The sequence below is a fragment of the Stomoxys calcitrans genome, chromosome 2 (assembly GCF_963082655.1).
Source record: "Stomoxys calcitrans chromosome 2, idStoCalc2.1, whole genome shotgun sequence".
Lineage (NCBI taxonomy): Eukaryota > Metazoa > Arthropoda > Insecta > Diptera > Muscidae > Stomoxys > Stomoxys calcitrans.
Window position 1 is genome coordinate 203,494,783 of NC_081553.1, and position 15,238 is coordinate 203,510,020.

Sequence of the window (15,238 nt, forward strand, 5' to 3'; positions counted from 1 at the left end):
ATGATGTCGGAGACAGCGTGAAAAGAGAGAAAAAAAGGAGTGTGTGTGTGTGTGTGTATATTAGAATAAAGTTTTCCAATTATAAAAATGTTATTTTAAATAATTTTTTAATTAAATGTTGTCAAAATGAAATTGCACCAGCCACAAACACCAATACACATACATATGTACATGTGTATGCATGCTTGTCGTCGGCTGTTTACCCTATGAATATTTCGTTGAAAAATATTGTCAAAAACAAACCAAGTTTCTTCTCAATGTGTTTTTTTTGTTAGATCATATGTTACTATTGAAGCTTTTAAGTCTGAAAAGTTCCTAACAAATTTTTAACAAAGCAAACACCCGAACATATGGTCTCCTTCTTGTCCATATGTGGACATATTTGATAGTGATTACATGTAAAAAAATAATACAATTTATTCATTAAATTTTATAGAATGAGAAATATCACCGCATGGATACGGACCGCACATGCCATGGGTGTTGGAAGATACAGAAGGCCACAATTTCAGGCAAATCGACTAATAATTGTACGCTCCAAACTCTCAGAATGTCAAATTGGTAGAACGATGTAAATGGCAGCTACATGAGGTTATCAACCGATTTCGACCAGTATTGGCACAGTTGTTGGATATCAAAACATGCACGGTTTAGCCCATTTACAATCTTAACTGACCTACACTAATAGGAAGTCTGATTGCCAAATTTCAAGCGCTTAGTTTTACTGCTTCGCAAGTAAGCGTGCTTTCGACAGACAGACGGACGGACAAGCTAGATCGACTTAAAATTTCATGACGATCAAGAATATAGGTAAGGTTTAAGTGACAGTCTGCCATTAGACTCACTTAGACGTTTTCGTCCATTGTGGTACCACAGGAAAAGAAGAAGGAAGATGCCTTCTATGGGTTGCCCAAAAAGTAATTGCGGATTTTTCATATAGTCGGCGTTGACAAATTTTTTCACTGCTTGTGACTCTGTAATTGCATTCTTTCTTATGTCAGTTAACAGATATTACTTTCAGCTTGCTTTAGAAAAATAGTGTAAAAAAAGTATATTTGATTAAAGTTCATTCTAAGTTTTATTAAAAGTGCATTTACTTTCTTTTAAAAAATCCGCAATTACTTTTTGGGCAACCCAATAGTTCCTACCATTGAATCATCCAGATCACTTTAAAAAGCCCAACAACTTGCAAATGTTCACATCTGCTAAATCAGGCAGGTTCTCATAGAAATGAGAACCTAAAGTGGAACTACTTCTGACTGCTAGTGCGGTTCTATAGTCTCTTCTTCTTCTTCGATGTCCTCACGGCTTTTGCAAAAGTCGTTGCTGGCAACCTTTGGGTAGTCAGCATGTTTTCTGATTAGACAGTGACTTGCCATGACGGACACAATGACTGAGACATCTGTTTTAGCCAACGACAACAAAGTGTTAGACCTCTTCAAGCCTAGATAGGCCACATAGTTTCGCAATGCTCACAGCCCCCTCTTTGTAACCATCTATCATTTGTTGTCCTTCGCGTCTGGTCCTCAAAACATAGCTTACATGTCGTTAGACGCAGGCGTACCCACAGATTCCAGTATCCCTGGAATGTGTAGGGTAGTTCCTAGTCTCGCAAGCTCGTTCGCTTTACAGTTCCCTGGGATATCTCTGTGGCCCGGCACCCAGAACAGGTGAAATTTTAACTATTCAGCCATCTCGTTGAGAGACCTGCGACAGTCGAGGGCATTTAGTGAGTTCAGAAATACGTTCTCCAGAGATTTAATGGCTGCTTGGCTGTCTGAGAAAATATTTATGCCATCCGTCGTTATGACATTATATCTTAGCCATTCCACCACTTCCTTAATTGCAAAGATCTCCGCTTTATACCCACTGCAGTGGTGGGTTAACCTTTCGATCAGACTAATTCTAGATCTTTAGAGAACAACCCAAAGACATACTGGTCGTCTTCTATTATCAGAGATATCGTAGTTCCAATTGGTTCTATCAGGTATAGTGGTACAGTATTTGTTATCAAAAAGCGGTCAGGTAGGGTGTAATCCATACTGCCTTTAACATCGAACATTGTATCAAGGATATCACAGTGTACGAAGTCGCCACATGACCAATGAGAAAGCTTCCTTAGCCTCACTAACTTCTTTTCGCCCAACAGATTTTCGGCTCAGGCACAATTTCCCTAATTACCTCCGAAGAAGGCATACCAGTAACAACCTGTTTTCTATGTGATACAAACGGAATGACGAAATTATTATAACCCCACTCTAAGGTGGAGGGTATAAAAACACTTTGCATAGAGGGTAGCGATTTTTGATACTCCATTTATCATCATCAATACCTTTGCTAAATTGGTGTTCTACATAACCAACAACTATTGAGAACGGTAAAGAACAAGCTTTGATTTATTTTATATTTTCTAAATCTATAAGTTGCACAAACGTTTTTAACTTCCGAACATCATGCTCTCTCGAGAAAAATGTACTACTTAACCGAGCGCACATACACGAATTTTAGTCTGCGAACGGCCAGTAATTTTCAGCCTCCAGTAATGGCCGGGCAGCTGTGATCGCCGATGGCTGCTCTCCAATTGTTTTCATTGTGAATGGCATCAAAGCAAATGCGACTTGTTATTGCGGAAATATTTTGGAAACTGCCTTGCAACTTCACCTTTATATGAAGCACGTTTAATCTTCACAGGTCCAAAGACTTTTATAAGTACGTCGTAGTCCAAGACACATCCGGGTGGTTCAACAATATAACTTGGAGGTAACTATCATATATATCCCGAATTTCATAATTGTGGAATGAAAAACTGAAAAAGACAGCAAAATACAACATCCTCTTCTACCACCTTCCCCTCCGATAGGTTTTTTTTCTTTTAAGAAAAATTAACTCCTCGAAATATTGTTCTAAGACCCCATAAAGTGCATAAATTTTAGATCGTCTCGACATTTTGAGTCGATCTAGTCATGTCTGTAGGGCGCCCCGGTAGCCGGGCGTGTTTGGATTACCAGTGCAGTGCCATGGTCTGACGCTAATGTGGTATCACAATGGACTTAAAATTGTCTAAGTGAGTCTGTAATAGACTGTCACTCTTACCTAACCTAACCTAGTCATGTCTGTCCGTTCGTCCATCCGTCTTTCGAAATCACGATAGCGGTCGAATGCGTAAAGCTAGACGCTTGAAATTTAGCACAGATATTTACTACTGATGATGGGCAATATCGATTGCAAATGAGCAATATCGGTTAAGATTTTTGTCCGACTTGGCTAAAATTTTACAAAAAAATTTTCTGTTATGACTTTCAACCAATGTGCCAAGTACGTCCAAATCGGTCCTTGACCTGGTATAGCTCCCATATAAATCGATCTCCCAATTTGACATCTTCAGCTCATGGAATCCTCAATTTTTGTCGAATTTAGTTAAAGTGTTGCACATGCTGTTCCGTTATGACGTTATGACAACAACTGGGCCAATTACGGTCCAAATCGGTCTATAACCTAATATTTCTCCCATGTAAACCGATCTCTGGATTTGAGTTCTTGAGTCCTTACTCGCCACAACTTTTGTACGATTTGACTGAAATTTTGCATGCTGTGTTCTGTTAGTACTTTCAACAACTATGCCAAATAGGGTCCAATTCAATCTATAGATAGATCTTCTTATATATAGTGATAGTGAGAAGTCGAGGCAATTACTGAGAGTAAGTCGGAAGATGACCATTTGACACATTGGTTAGACTCACTTAGATGTTTTCGTCCATTGTGATACCACAGAGGCAGAAGAAGGTTCCAGTTCCTACCGTTGAACCATCCAGCTCGCCTGATAGATCTTCTTATATATAACAAGTAAAAAGGCGTTAAGTTCGGCCAGGCCGAACTTTGGATACCCACCACCTCGGGTATATATGTAAACCACCTTTCATTAAAATTCGGTGAAAATTTCATACCTTATCACCCATATCAGTTATATCAAAACATGTTCCGATTTGGACCAAATACTAATAAGTACAGTAGCTATATCTAAAAATTAACCGATCTGAACCATTTACGACACGGATGTTGAAAAGCCTAACATAAGTTACTATGTAAAATTTCAGTGAAATCGGATTATAATTGCGCTTTTTATGGGGCAAAGACTTTAAATCGAGAGATCGGTCTACATGGCAGGTATTTTCAAATCTGGATCGATCTGGGCAAAATTGAAGAAGGACGTCGAAGAGGCTAACTAAACTCACTGTCTCAAATTTCAGCGACATTGGACAATAAATGCGTCTTTACGGCCCCAAAACCTAAAACATAAATATCGGTCTATATGGCAGCTATATCTAAATTTAGACCGATCTGTGCGATATTGCAGATGTATGTCAAGGGGCCTAACGCAACTCACTGTCCCAAATTTTAGCAAAATCGGGTAATAAATGTGGCTTTTATGGGCCTAACACCATAAATCGGAGGATCGGTCTATATGGCAGCTATACCCAAATCTAGACCGATCTGGGCCAAATTGACAAAGGATGTCGAAGGGCCTAACACAACTCACTGTCCCGATTTTTAGCGGAATCGGATAAAAAATGTGGCTTTTATGGCCCTTAGACCCTAAATCGGAGGGTCGGTCTATATGGCAGCTATATCCAAATCTGGACCGATCTGGGCCAAATTGACAAAGGATGTCGAAGGACCTAACACAACTCACTGTCCCGATTTTCAGCGCAATCGGATAAAAAATGTGGCTTTAATGGCCCTTAGACCCTAAATCGGAGGGTCGGTCTATATGGCAGCTATATCCAAATCTGGACCGATCTAAGCCAAATTGACGAAGGATGTCGAAGGGCCTAACAAAACTCACTTTTCCAAATTTCAGCAAAATCGGATAATAAATGTGGCTTTTATGGGCCTAAGACCCTAAATCGGCGGATCGGTCTATATGGGGGCTATATCAAGATATAGTCCGATATAGCCCATCTTCAAACTTAACCTGCTTATGGACAAAAAAAGAATCTGTGCAAAATTTCAGCTCAATATCTCAATTTTTGAAGACTGTAGCGTGATTTCAACAGACAGACGGACAGACGGACAGACATGCCTAGATCGTCTTAGATTTTTACGCTGATCAAGAATATATATACTTTATAGGGTCGGAAATGGATATTTCGATGTGTTGCAAACGGAATGACAAAATGAATATACCCCCATCCTTCGGTGGTGGGTATAAAAATCAATTTGTGTTTGTTTGTCGGTTAGTTTGTTTGTTTATATAGTCTCAAAAACGGCTGAACCACTTTCCATGAAATTTCCACTGATGGTGCATAATGATCCCGTGGTGAAAATAGGGTACAACATTTTTTGATATCTGAAAGGGGGGGGGGGGGGCCTCCCCCTTACCCTAATTATCAGAAACGCCAGATCTCGGTGATGGGTGGTGCAATTTAAATTGTGCGAAATTTTGTGTGCTCTTTTATAGAACCCTAAAAATAAATTTTGGTATCCAAATTTCAGATGGGGTACCTAGGGGGGCCGCCCCACCCTAAAACCTACCAAATATATATTAAGACCGATATGGGACTCAAATGAAAGATAGAATAAGAAAACCTATCTAATATCCAATTGTCGGATCAAGTGTTAGGGGGGCCACACCAAGCCCCAAAACAACCCTAAATCGGACATATTTACCGACCATGGCAATATTGGACTCAAATGAAAGGTATTTGCAAGTAGAATACTAATCTGATATCCAAATGTGGAACCAAGTTTCTGGGGGTCCATCCCTCCCCCAAAACATCCACCAAATAGGACCTATTTACTGACCATGGCAATATGGGGCTTAGATAAAAGGTATTTAAGTGTAGAATACGAATCTGATATCCAAATGTGGGGTCAAGTGTTTAGGAAGCCGTCCCTCCAAAAAACACCCCTAAAAGAGGATAAATTTACGACCATAGCAATATGGGGCTTAGATAAAAGATATTTAAGTGTAGAATACGAATCTGATATCCAAATGTGGGGTCAAGTGTTAAGGGGGCCGCCCCTCCCAAAAACACCCCAAAAGAGGACAAATTTACGACCATAGCAATATGGGGCTCAAATGAAAGGTCTTTGGGAGTAAAGCAGGAATCTGTTATCAATATTCGGGGAAAAGAGTCTGTGGGGTAATCCCACCCCCATAACACCACCCATATATGACGTATTTGCTCACCAATCCCATATGTGGCTGTAATTAGAGGTATTTTAGAGTAGAACACGAATCTGATATATATTGTAATTTCAGAGCCAAGTCATTGAACGGCCATGAACGACCATCCCTCAAAACACTCCCCAAGCCCATGTTTTCGACTATCGAAATATGAGGCTCAAATGAACGGTCAACTGCCTAGGGGACGTCCCACACCCATAACAACCCCGAAATGGGACAGATTTGCTCACCATGACAATTTGGGTATTTAAGGGAGTGGATCTCGGTATTGATAGTTTTTAGGGCCCATAGCCCAAACCGGACATATTTGCTGACTTTTGCAATAAGGGGTTAATTGAAAGGTATTTGAGATTATAAAAACTATTGGGTTGACCAAAAAGTAATTGCGGATTTTTCATATAGTCGGCGTTGACAAATTTTTTCACAGCTTGTGACTCTGTAATTGCATTCTTTCTTCTGTCGGTTATCAGCTGTTACTTTTAGTTTGCTTTAGAAAAAGGCGTAAAAAAAGTATATTTGATTAAAGTTCATTCTAAGTTTATTAAAAATGCATTTACTTTCTTTTAAAAAATCCGCAATTACTTTTTGGGCAACCCAATAAATTGATATCCAATTTTGAGGCCAATACCAATATGGGGTTCAAATAAATGATATTTGAGAGTAGAGAACGATGCTGATATATTTTCAGGGCTAAGTGTTTGGGGGTCCACCACACTCCCTAAAATACCCCTAAATCGAGCATATTTACCGACCACGTCAATGTGGGGCTCAAATAAAGGTATTTGAGAATGGAAAATGAATCTGATGTCCAAATGTGGGACCATGTATTTGGGGCACAGCCCCTTTTCCAAAACAGCACCCAAAAAGAGAACAAATTTTGGGGCCAAGTGTTTTAAGACGCCTCGTCGCATAAACTCCCCTTAAACCAATGACAATATGGGGTTTAAATTAACTGTATTTGAGCACGATATTCATATTTTTTTTCAGGGCCAAGTGTCTAGGGGACAATCTCACCCCCGAAAATCGCCCAAATCGAACATCATGGCAATATCCGGCTGAAATAAAGACTTATGAGAATAGAGTATATCCCGGTTCAGCTAGTCTCCCATATAAACCGCTCTCTCCAACAACCGCTCTCTCGAACATCCTTGCTGGATTTGGTAAAATTTGGCATGTAGAATAAAATTATGCCCCTCATCTAAATTTAGTTTGTTGAAATTTTTAGCAGAATCCATGGTGGTGGGTTTCCAAGTTTCGGCCCGGCCGATCTTAGCACGCTTTTACTTGTTTTGTTTGATTTTACCTATGCTTTGTTTGATTTTACCTATGCTTTTTGGTTGCTTCTAAATTTGTGGTGTTTAACCTTTTGCCAATGGTTGATGGCAATGGAAATGAAAAGACTTCATTAAATCACATGTCAAGGTCTGGAAATGATGTTTGAAGAGCCCTTTCCCACATAACATGTTGGTTATTGCTTGTTGTATGTGGTAATGCGGTTATGGTTAGAAATGGGAGATTCCGACCAAAAACGAAAAAAATGCCTATTGCATGAGGAAACTATTATAACAATGGAATTACTGGGATTGATGTGTAGATACAACAAGTAAAAGTGTTCTAAGTTCGGCCGGGCCGAATCTTATATACCCTCCACCATGGATCGCATTTGTCGAGTTCTTTTCCCGGCATCTCTTAGGCAAAAAAGGATATAAGAAAAGAGTTGCTCTGCTATTAAAACGATATCAAGATATGGTCCGGTTCGGACCACAATTAAATTATATGTTGGAGGCCTGTGTAAAATTACAGCCAATTCGTATAAGAATTGCGCCCATTGGGGCTCACGAAGTAAAATAGAGAGAACGATTTATATGGGATCTGTATCGGGCTATAGACCGATTCAGACCATAATAAACACGTTTGTTGATGGTCATGAGAGGATCCATCGTACACAATTTCAGGCATATCGGATAATAATTGCGACCTCTAGGGGTCAAGAAGTCAAGATCCCAGATCGGTTTATATGGCAGCTATATCAGGTTATGAACCGATTTGAACCTTAATTGACACAGTTGTTGAAAGTAAAAATAAAATACGTCATGCAAAATTTCAGCCAAATCGGATAGGAATTGCGCCCTCTAGAAGCTCAAGAAATCAAATCCCCAGATCTGTTTATTTGACAGCTATATCAGTTTATGAACCGATTTGAACCATACTTGGCACAGTTGTTGGGTATCATAACAAAACACGTCGTGCGAAATTCCATTCCAATCGGATAAGAATTGCGCCCTCTAGAGGGTCAAGAAGTCAAGACCCAAGATCGGTTTATATGCTAGCTATATCAGGTTATAGACCGATTTAAACCATATTTGGCACAGTTGTTGGGTATCATAACAAAACACGTTGTGCAAAATTTCATTCTGATCGGATAAGAATTGCGCACGCTAGAGGCTGAAGAAGTCAAGACCCAAGATCGGTTTATATGGCAGCTATATGAGGTTATGAACCGATTTGAACCATACTTGGCACAGTTGTTGGATATCATAACAAAACACGTCATGCAAAATTTCTTTCCAATCGGATAAGAATTCCGCACTCTACAGGCTCAAGAAGTCAAGACCCAAGATCGGTTTATATGGCAGCTATATCAAAACATGGACCGATATGGCCCATTTACAGTACCAACCGACCTACACTAATAAGAAGTATTTGTGCAAAATTTCAAGCGGCCAGCTTTACTCCTTCGGAAGTTAGCGTGCTTTCTACAGACAGACGGACGGACGGACGGACATGGCTAGATCGACATAAAATGTCACGACGATCAAGAATATATATACTTTATGGGGTCTCAGTCGAATATTTCGAGTAGTTACAAACAGAATGACGAAATTAGTATACCCCCATCTTATGGTGAAGGGTATAATTACTGCGATAGGTTCGAGGGGCATAGACGAGTTTAAAAAGTTTTGTGCCGGATATGGGCTGTTTGGTATTGAAAATTTAAAAAGAACAATTAAAAGCGTGCTAAGTTCAGACGGGCTGAATCTTAGATACCCTTCAATATGGATCGCATATGTCAGGTTCTTCGCCCGGTATCTCTTCAAATGCAAACAAAGGATAATGTTTACCAAATGACATGCTATTGGGGCCATATCAGGTAATGGACCGATTCGAATTTGCTAAATCGAATCTTTTTCTCTTATTCTTACAATACCCTGTTCCACAGTAATGATTTAGGGTATAAAAATACATTACCATATTGCCGCCAGCAATCACTTCTAAACTCTAATCCAAATCATTTCTTTATTATTCTCATCTCCATATGCCCCTCGCATTTTTCATGATTTCATGTAGGCAATTTGTTGATGCAGCAATTAACAGACAATTTTCCCCGAATTTGACTTTGCCAAAATAAAAGCAAAATTTTTGATGATTAGGCAAATCTTAGCCACGCACTAAATATTCATGAATTTCAATGGTCTCTTTTTTCCAGGGATGAATTAATTCTGGTTTTGTCCTGAATTTTTGCCGATTGAACAATTGCTTCGATTCGCATATGAAATGAGTACTGGTGCTGTATGAAAATTCAATAACTATTTCAGGGCATCAAATGTCGAATTTGACAATTGTTTTGTAGAGGGAAGAAAGTCAATAATTATTCAAAACACATTCCTGGCCCGCATTGCTTGATAGGAGGGAGGGATTTGTTTGGAAAAATTTAAATAAAAAATTTAAATAAACAAACCAACTACTGCTACAATCAACGATGGTGGCTGTGGTCGTAATGGTGTGGGAAAAGGACCCTTTATCAATTGATTTAAATCTATTATTAATGAATATTAATGTTCGACAATCATGGATTACTATAAAAGTTAAGGACTTTGTGGACATTTTATGTTGATTCAAATGAAATGCTTTACATTTTCAAGAACACAGCAGTAGAGATTTTTTAAAATGTAAAGACATATACAGTGATAATAGATTAAGAGGGGGGAAGAAGCTCAGATGAGGAGCAGTCACATTAAGGAACCCCTGCGGAATATCCAGGGAAAAAGAGTAACATTTATTGTTTGCTGCAATATATGTAAACTTACAAAAAAGTTTATTGCCTTAAATTTCAAACGGGCCAGATTTCAGATACCTTTGATCGGGAACTGTGTACTTCAACATAGGGACTTGACAACTTTGAGTTAAATTTTAAACGAACTCTTACACTATCGCTATCAATTTATTCAACAAACTCAACTTAACCTTAATGGAAGAGTACAGTACAATGTCTGCAAATTATAAAAATTATCTACCAAAATTCGGGCTCTGTGACTGATACTTAAAAACCGTTAACAGCAATTTTAACGAAGCTCATTTTTGGCTTAATGTGTTAAGTAATAAGCAAAATATAGTTAATCCGTCTAGTGAAAATCCACATGTGTTTCACGATTGAAAACTTCATCCATAAATAAATAAAAAGGCGTTAGGTTCGGCCGGACCGAACTTTTGATACCAATTACCTCGGATATATATGCAAGAAAATTTATGCCCCACAAGCAACTATATCGAAGTATGGTCCGATTTGGACCAAATTCGCTACGGAGTGGTATTATAAGCACAAGTCGGTCTATATGGCAGATATATCCACATCTAGACCGATCTGGGCAAAATCGAAGAAAGATGTTGGAGGGAGTAACACAACTCACTGTCCCAAATTTTGGCAAAATCTATCTTTTATGGGCCCAAAACCTTAAATCGGTCTATATGGCAGCTATATTAACATCTGGACCTATCTGAGTCAAATCGAAGAAGGATGTTAGTAGGAGTACCACAACTCACTGTCCCAAATTTTGGCAAAATCGGACAATATATGCGTCTTTTATGGGCCAAAGACCTTAAATCGAGAAATCGGTCTATATGGCAGTTATATCCAAATCTGCACCGATCTGGGCCGAATTCAAAAAGGATGTTGGAGTTCCTATCACAATTTACTGTCCAAAACATTGGCGACATCAGAAAATAAATGCGCCTCTTATGGGCCTAAAACCTTAAATAGAGAGATCGGTCAATATGGCAGCTATGTCCACATCTGGAGCAATCTGAGCCAAATTAAAAAAAGGATGTCGAAGAGCCCAACACAATTCCCTATCCCAAATTTCGGCGACATTGGACAATAAGTGTGCTTTTTATGGGCCCAAAACTTTAAATCAAGTGATCGATCTATATGGCAGCTATATCCACATCTGGAACGATCTGGGCCAAATCGAAGATGGATATTCGAGGGCCTAACACAACTCACTGTCCCAAATTTTGGCAAAATCGAATAATAAATGTGGTTTTTATGGGCCTAAGACCTTAAATAGGCGGATCGGTCTATATGGGGGCTATATCAAGATATAGTCCGATATAGCCCATCTTCGAACTTAACCTCGTCTCATAAGGCAATGGTTGCACACTACACCTGTCATAAAATATTTAAAATGTTGCTTTGGTTGTACATCAGCATAATCAAACCAATTCTAGTATATGGCTAGCAATGAAAAGAGGACTACACAAAATAGACTTTATGCCATACGGAATTTTGCATTCATCGGGATGACAGGGCACTTATCCTGCCGAAGCACTGAACATGATGTTGCACCTTATACCTATAAATATTATCATTAATTGGAGTGCGGCATATATTGAGCGATCGCGGAAGCTAGATGGATTGATAATATGGATGTATGATGACAGATGCTGGCTACTGTACTCAAACATTGACCTACGATCAGCCATTCAAGGTAAAATTTCCGAGTAGATCGGAGTAGAAAAATGGAATTTCGTTAATGGAATATGACTCCAAGGTATACAGACGGCTTCAGGTGAATTGCAGAGTCGGTTCTTTTGAAATTTCTTAGTATTGCAGACGGATATACTGGCCATAAAGGAAGCTTGTGTGGCACTTCAGCAGCATCACAACTCTATCCCGGTACGGGATAAATGTAGACATCAGCTCTGAGCTCCAGTTTGTTTGGTGAACTCCGAGCTCCGGTTTATTTGGTGATCATCGTTACCACGACAAACTCAGCTGAGAGCTACCGGGCTAAGCGCACAAATTGCGAATGGAATGCTTAGTATACGGAGTGGCTGCAATTGCAGTCGCGAACCTGTCGGCACAGGTTCTTGCTAAAATACTGAGTGCCTCTAATACTCAATATGACAAAGCGAGTTATTGGCGCCTTTAAAAACCCAATGGTCATAAAGTTCACGCGGCGGTCGGTCCAATGGACCAGAACGAGGTTATTCACTTGGAGCTTGACGTTGTTCACTACCTCCACATGCAAATATAGCTACACTATTTACGCAATGAAAACGAGCCAAAAAACCAAAACTTTAAATCAAGATGCTATCTTTAAATTTTATTTTCTATTTTTTAACGGACATGAGCATCCATTTGAAATTTTGATAGTTTATTGATTCTTATTTAACTTAATAAATGACTGTCCAATTATTGTTTTTGAAAAATTATTTTTATACCCTTCACCATAGGGTTGGGATTTATTAATCTAGCCATTCCGTTTGTACCACCTCGAAACATTGATCTGCGACCCCATAAAGTATATATATTCTGGATCGTCCCGATATTCTAAATCGATCTAGCCATGTCCGTCCGTCCATCCGTCTGTCGAAATCACGATAGCGATCGAACGCGTAAAGCTAGCCACTTAAAATTATGCACAGATACTTCTAATCGATGTATGTCGTTTGTGATTGCACATGGGCCATATCGGTTCAGACTTGGATATAGCACCCATATAAACCGGTCCCGCGATTTGACTTCTTGAGACATTAGAATTACCAAGACATCGTTTTATATGTGTGCTATATCAGGCTATCAACCGATTTAGATAATTTTTGGCACAGCTGTTGTACCAATTTCGACCATACTAACCTGATTTGTTGATGGTCAAACCATAACACTATGATCAAAATTTCGCCCAAGTCGGAGCGCCCCCTAGAGGCTCAAGAAATCAAGATCCGAGTTCGGTTTATATGGGAGCTGTAACAGGTTATGAACCGATTTGGATCATGCTCTTCGTAGTTGTTGGACATCATAACAAAACACCTCGAGCAAAATTTCAGACAAATCGGCTAAAAAGTGCGCTCTCTAGGGTCTTAAGAAGTCAAGATCCAGGATCGGTTTATATGACAGCGATATTACAACATGGACAGATATAGTCCATTTACAATCGCATCCGACATACAATTGTATGAATTATATTGATGCAATATTAGGCGTCTAGCTTTATTTTTATACCCTCCACCATAAGATGGGGGGTATACTAATTTCGTCATTCTGTTTGTAACTACTCGAAATATTCATCTGAGACCCCATAAAGTATATATATTCTTGATCGTCGTGAAATTTTATGTCGATCTAGCCATGTCCGTCCGTCTGTCCGTCCGTCCGTCCGTCCGTCTGTCTGTCGAAAGCACGCTAACTTCCGAAGGAGTAAAGCTAGCTGCTTGAAATTATGCACAAATACTTCTTATTAGTGTAGGTCGGTTGGTATTGTAAATGGGCCATATCGGTCCATGTTTTGATATAGCTGCCATATAAACCGATCTTGGGTCTTGACTTCTTGAGCCTCTAGAGTGCGCAATTCTTATCCGATAGGGATGAAATTTTGCACGACGTGTTTTGCTATGATATCCAACAACTGTGCCAAGTATGGTTTAAATCGGTTCATAACCTGATATAGCTGCCATATAAACCGATCTGGGGTCTTGATTTCTTGAGCCTCTAGAGTGCGCAATTCTTATCCGATTGGGATAAAATTTTGCATGACGTGTTTTGTTACGATATCCAACAACTGTGCCAAGTATGGTCCAAATCGGTCCATCACCTTATATAGCTGCCATATAAACCGATCTTGGGTCTTGACTTCTTGAGCCTCTAGAGGGCGCAATTCTTATCCAATTTGAATGAATTTTGGCACGAAGTATTTTGTTATGATATCCAACAACTGTGCCAAATATGGTTCAAATCGGTTCATAACCTGATATAGCTGTCATATAAACAGATCTGGGATCTTGACTTCTTGAGCTTCTATAGGGCTCAATTTCTATCCGATTTGGCTGAAATTTCGCAAGACGTTTTTTATTGTTACTTTCAACAACTATGTCAAATAAAGTACAAGTCGGTTCATAACCTGATATAGCTGCCATATAAACCGATCTGGGATCTTGACTTCTTGAGCCTCTAGAGGTCGCAATTATTATCCGATTTGCCTGAAATTTTGTACGACGGATGCTCTCATGACCATAAACATACGTGTTTATTATGGTCTGAATCGGTCTATAGCCCGATACAGCTCCCATATAAATCGATCCCTCTATTTTACTTCTTGAGCCCCCAAAGGGCGCAATTCTTATTCGAGTTGGCTGACATTTTACACAGGTCTCCAACATATAATTTAATTGTGGTCCAAATCGGACTATATCTTGATATCGTTTTAATAGTAGAGCAACTCTTTTCTTATATCCTTTTTTGCCTAAGAAGTGATGCCGGGAAAAGAACTCGACAAATGCGATCCATGGTGGAGGGTATATAAGATTCGGCCCGGCCGAACTTAGCACGCTTTTACTTGTTATTAACTAACGGATGTGACCAACCATTTCAAATTTTGATCGCTAATTGAATCTTTTTTTTTTACTAAATAAATGACTGTTCAATTATTGTTTTTTGAAAAATTCTTTTTATATCCACCGCTACAGGATGAGGATATACTAATCTAGTCATTCCGTTTGTAAATTTTTACAAATTTTCTAAGGAACAGGAGTAAACTTCTCACATATCAATGAGTGCAGTCCGATTCAAGTTTTAAGCTCAATGATAAGGAGCCTCTTTTTTATAGCCGAGTCCGAACGGCGTACCACAGTGCGACACCTCTTTGGAGAGAAATTTTACATGGCATAGTACCTCACAAATATTGCCAGCATTAGGAGGGGAAAACCACCGCTGAAAATTTTTTCTGATGGTCTCGCCAGGATTCGAACCCAGGCGTTCAGCGTCATAGGCGGACA

At 39.3% G+C, this 15,238-nt stretch overlaps 1 protein-coding gene across 4 annotated transcripts in view; it reads right to left on the reverse strand.

The window, feature by feature from the left end:
• Positions 1-15,238, reverse strand: part of LOC106091405 (hemicentin-2) — an 844,000-nt gene that overhangs the window by 168,071 nt on the left and 660,691 nt on the right. The gene's annotated exons all lie outside the window — the stretch shown is intronic.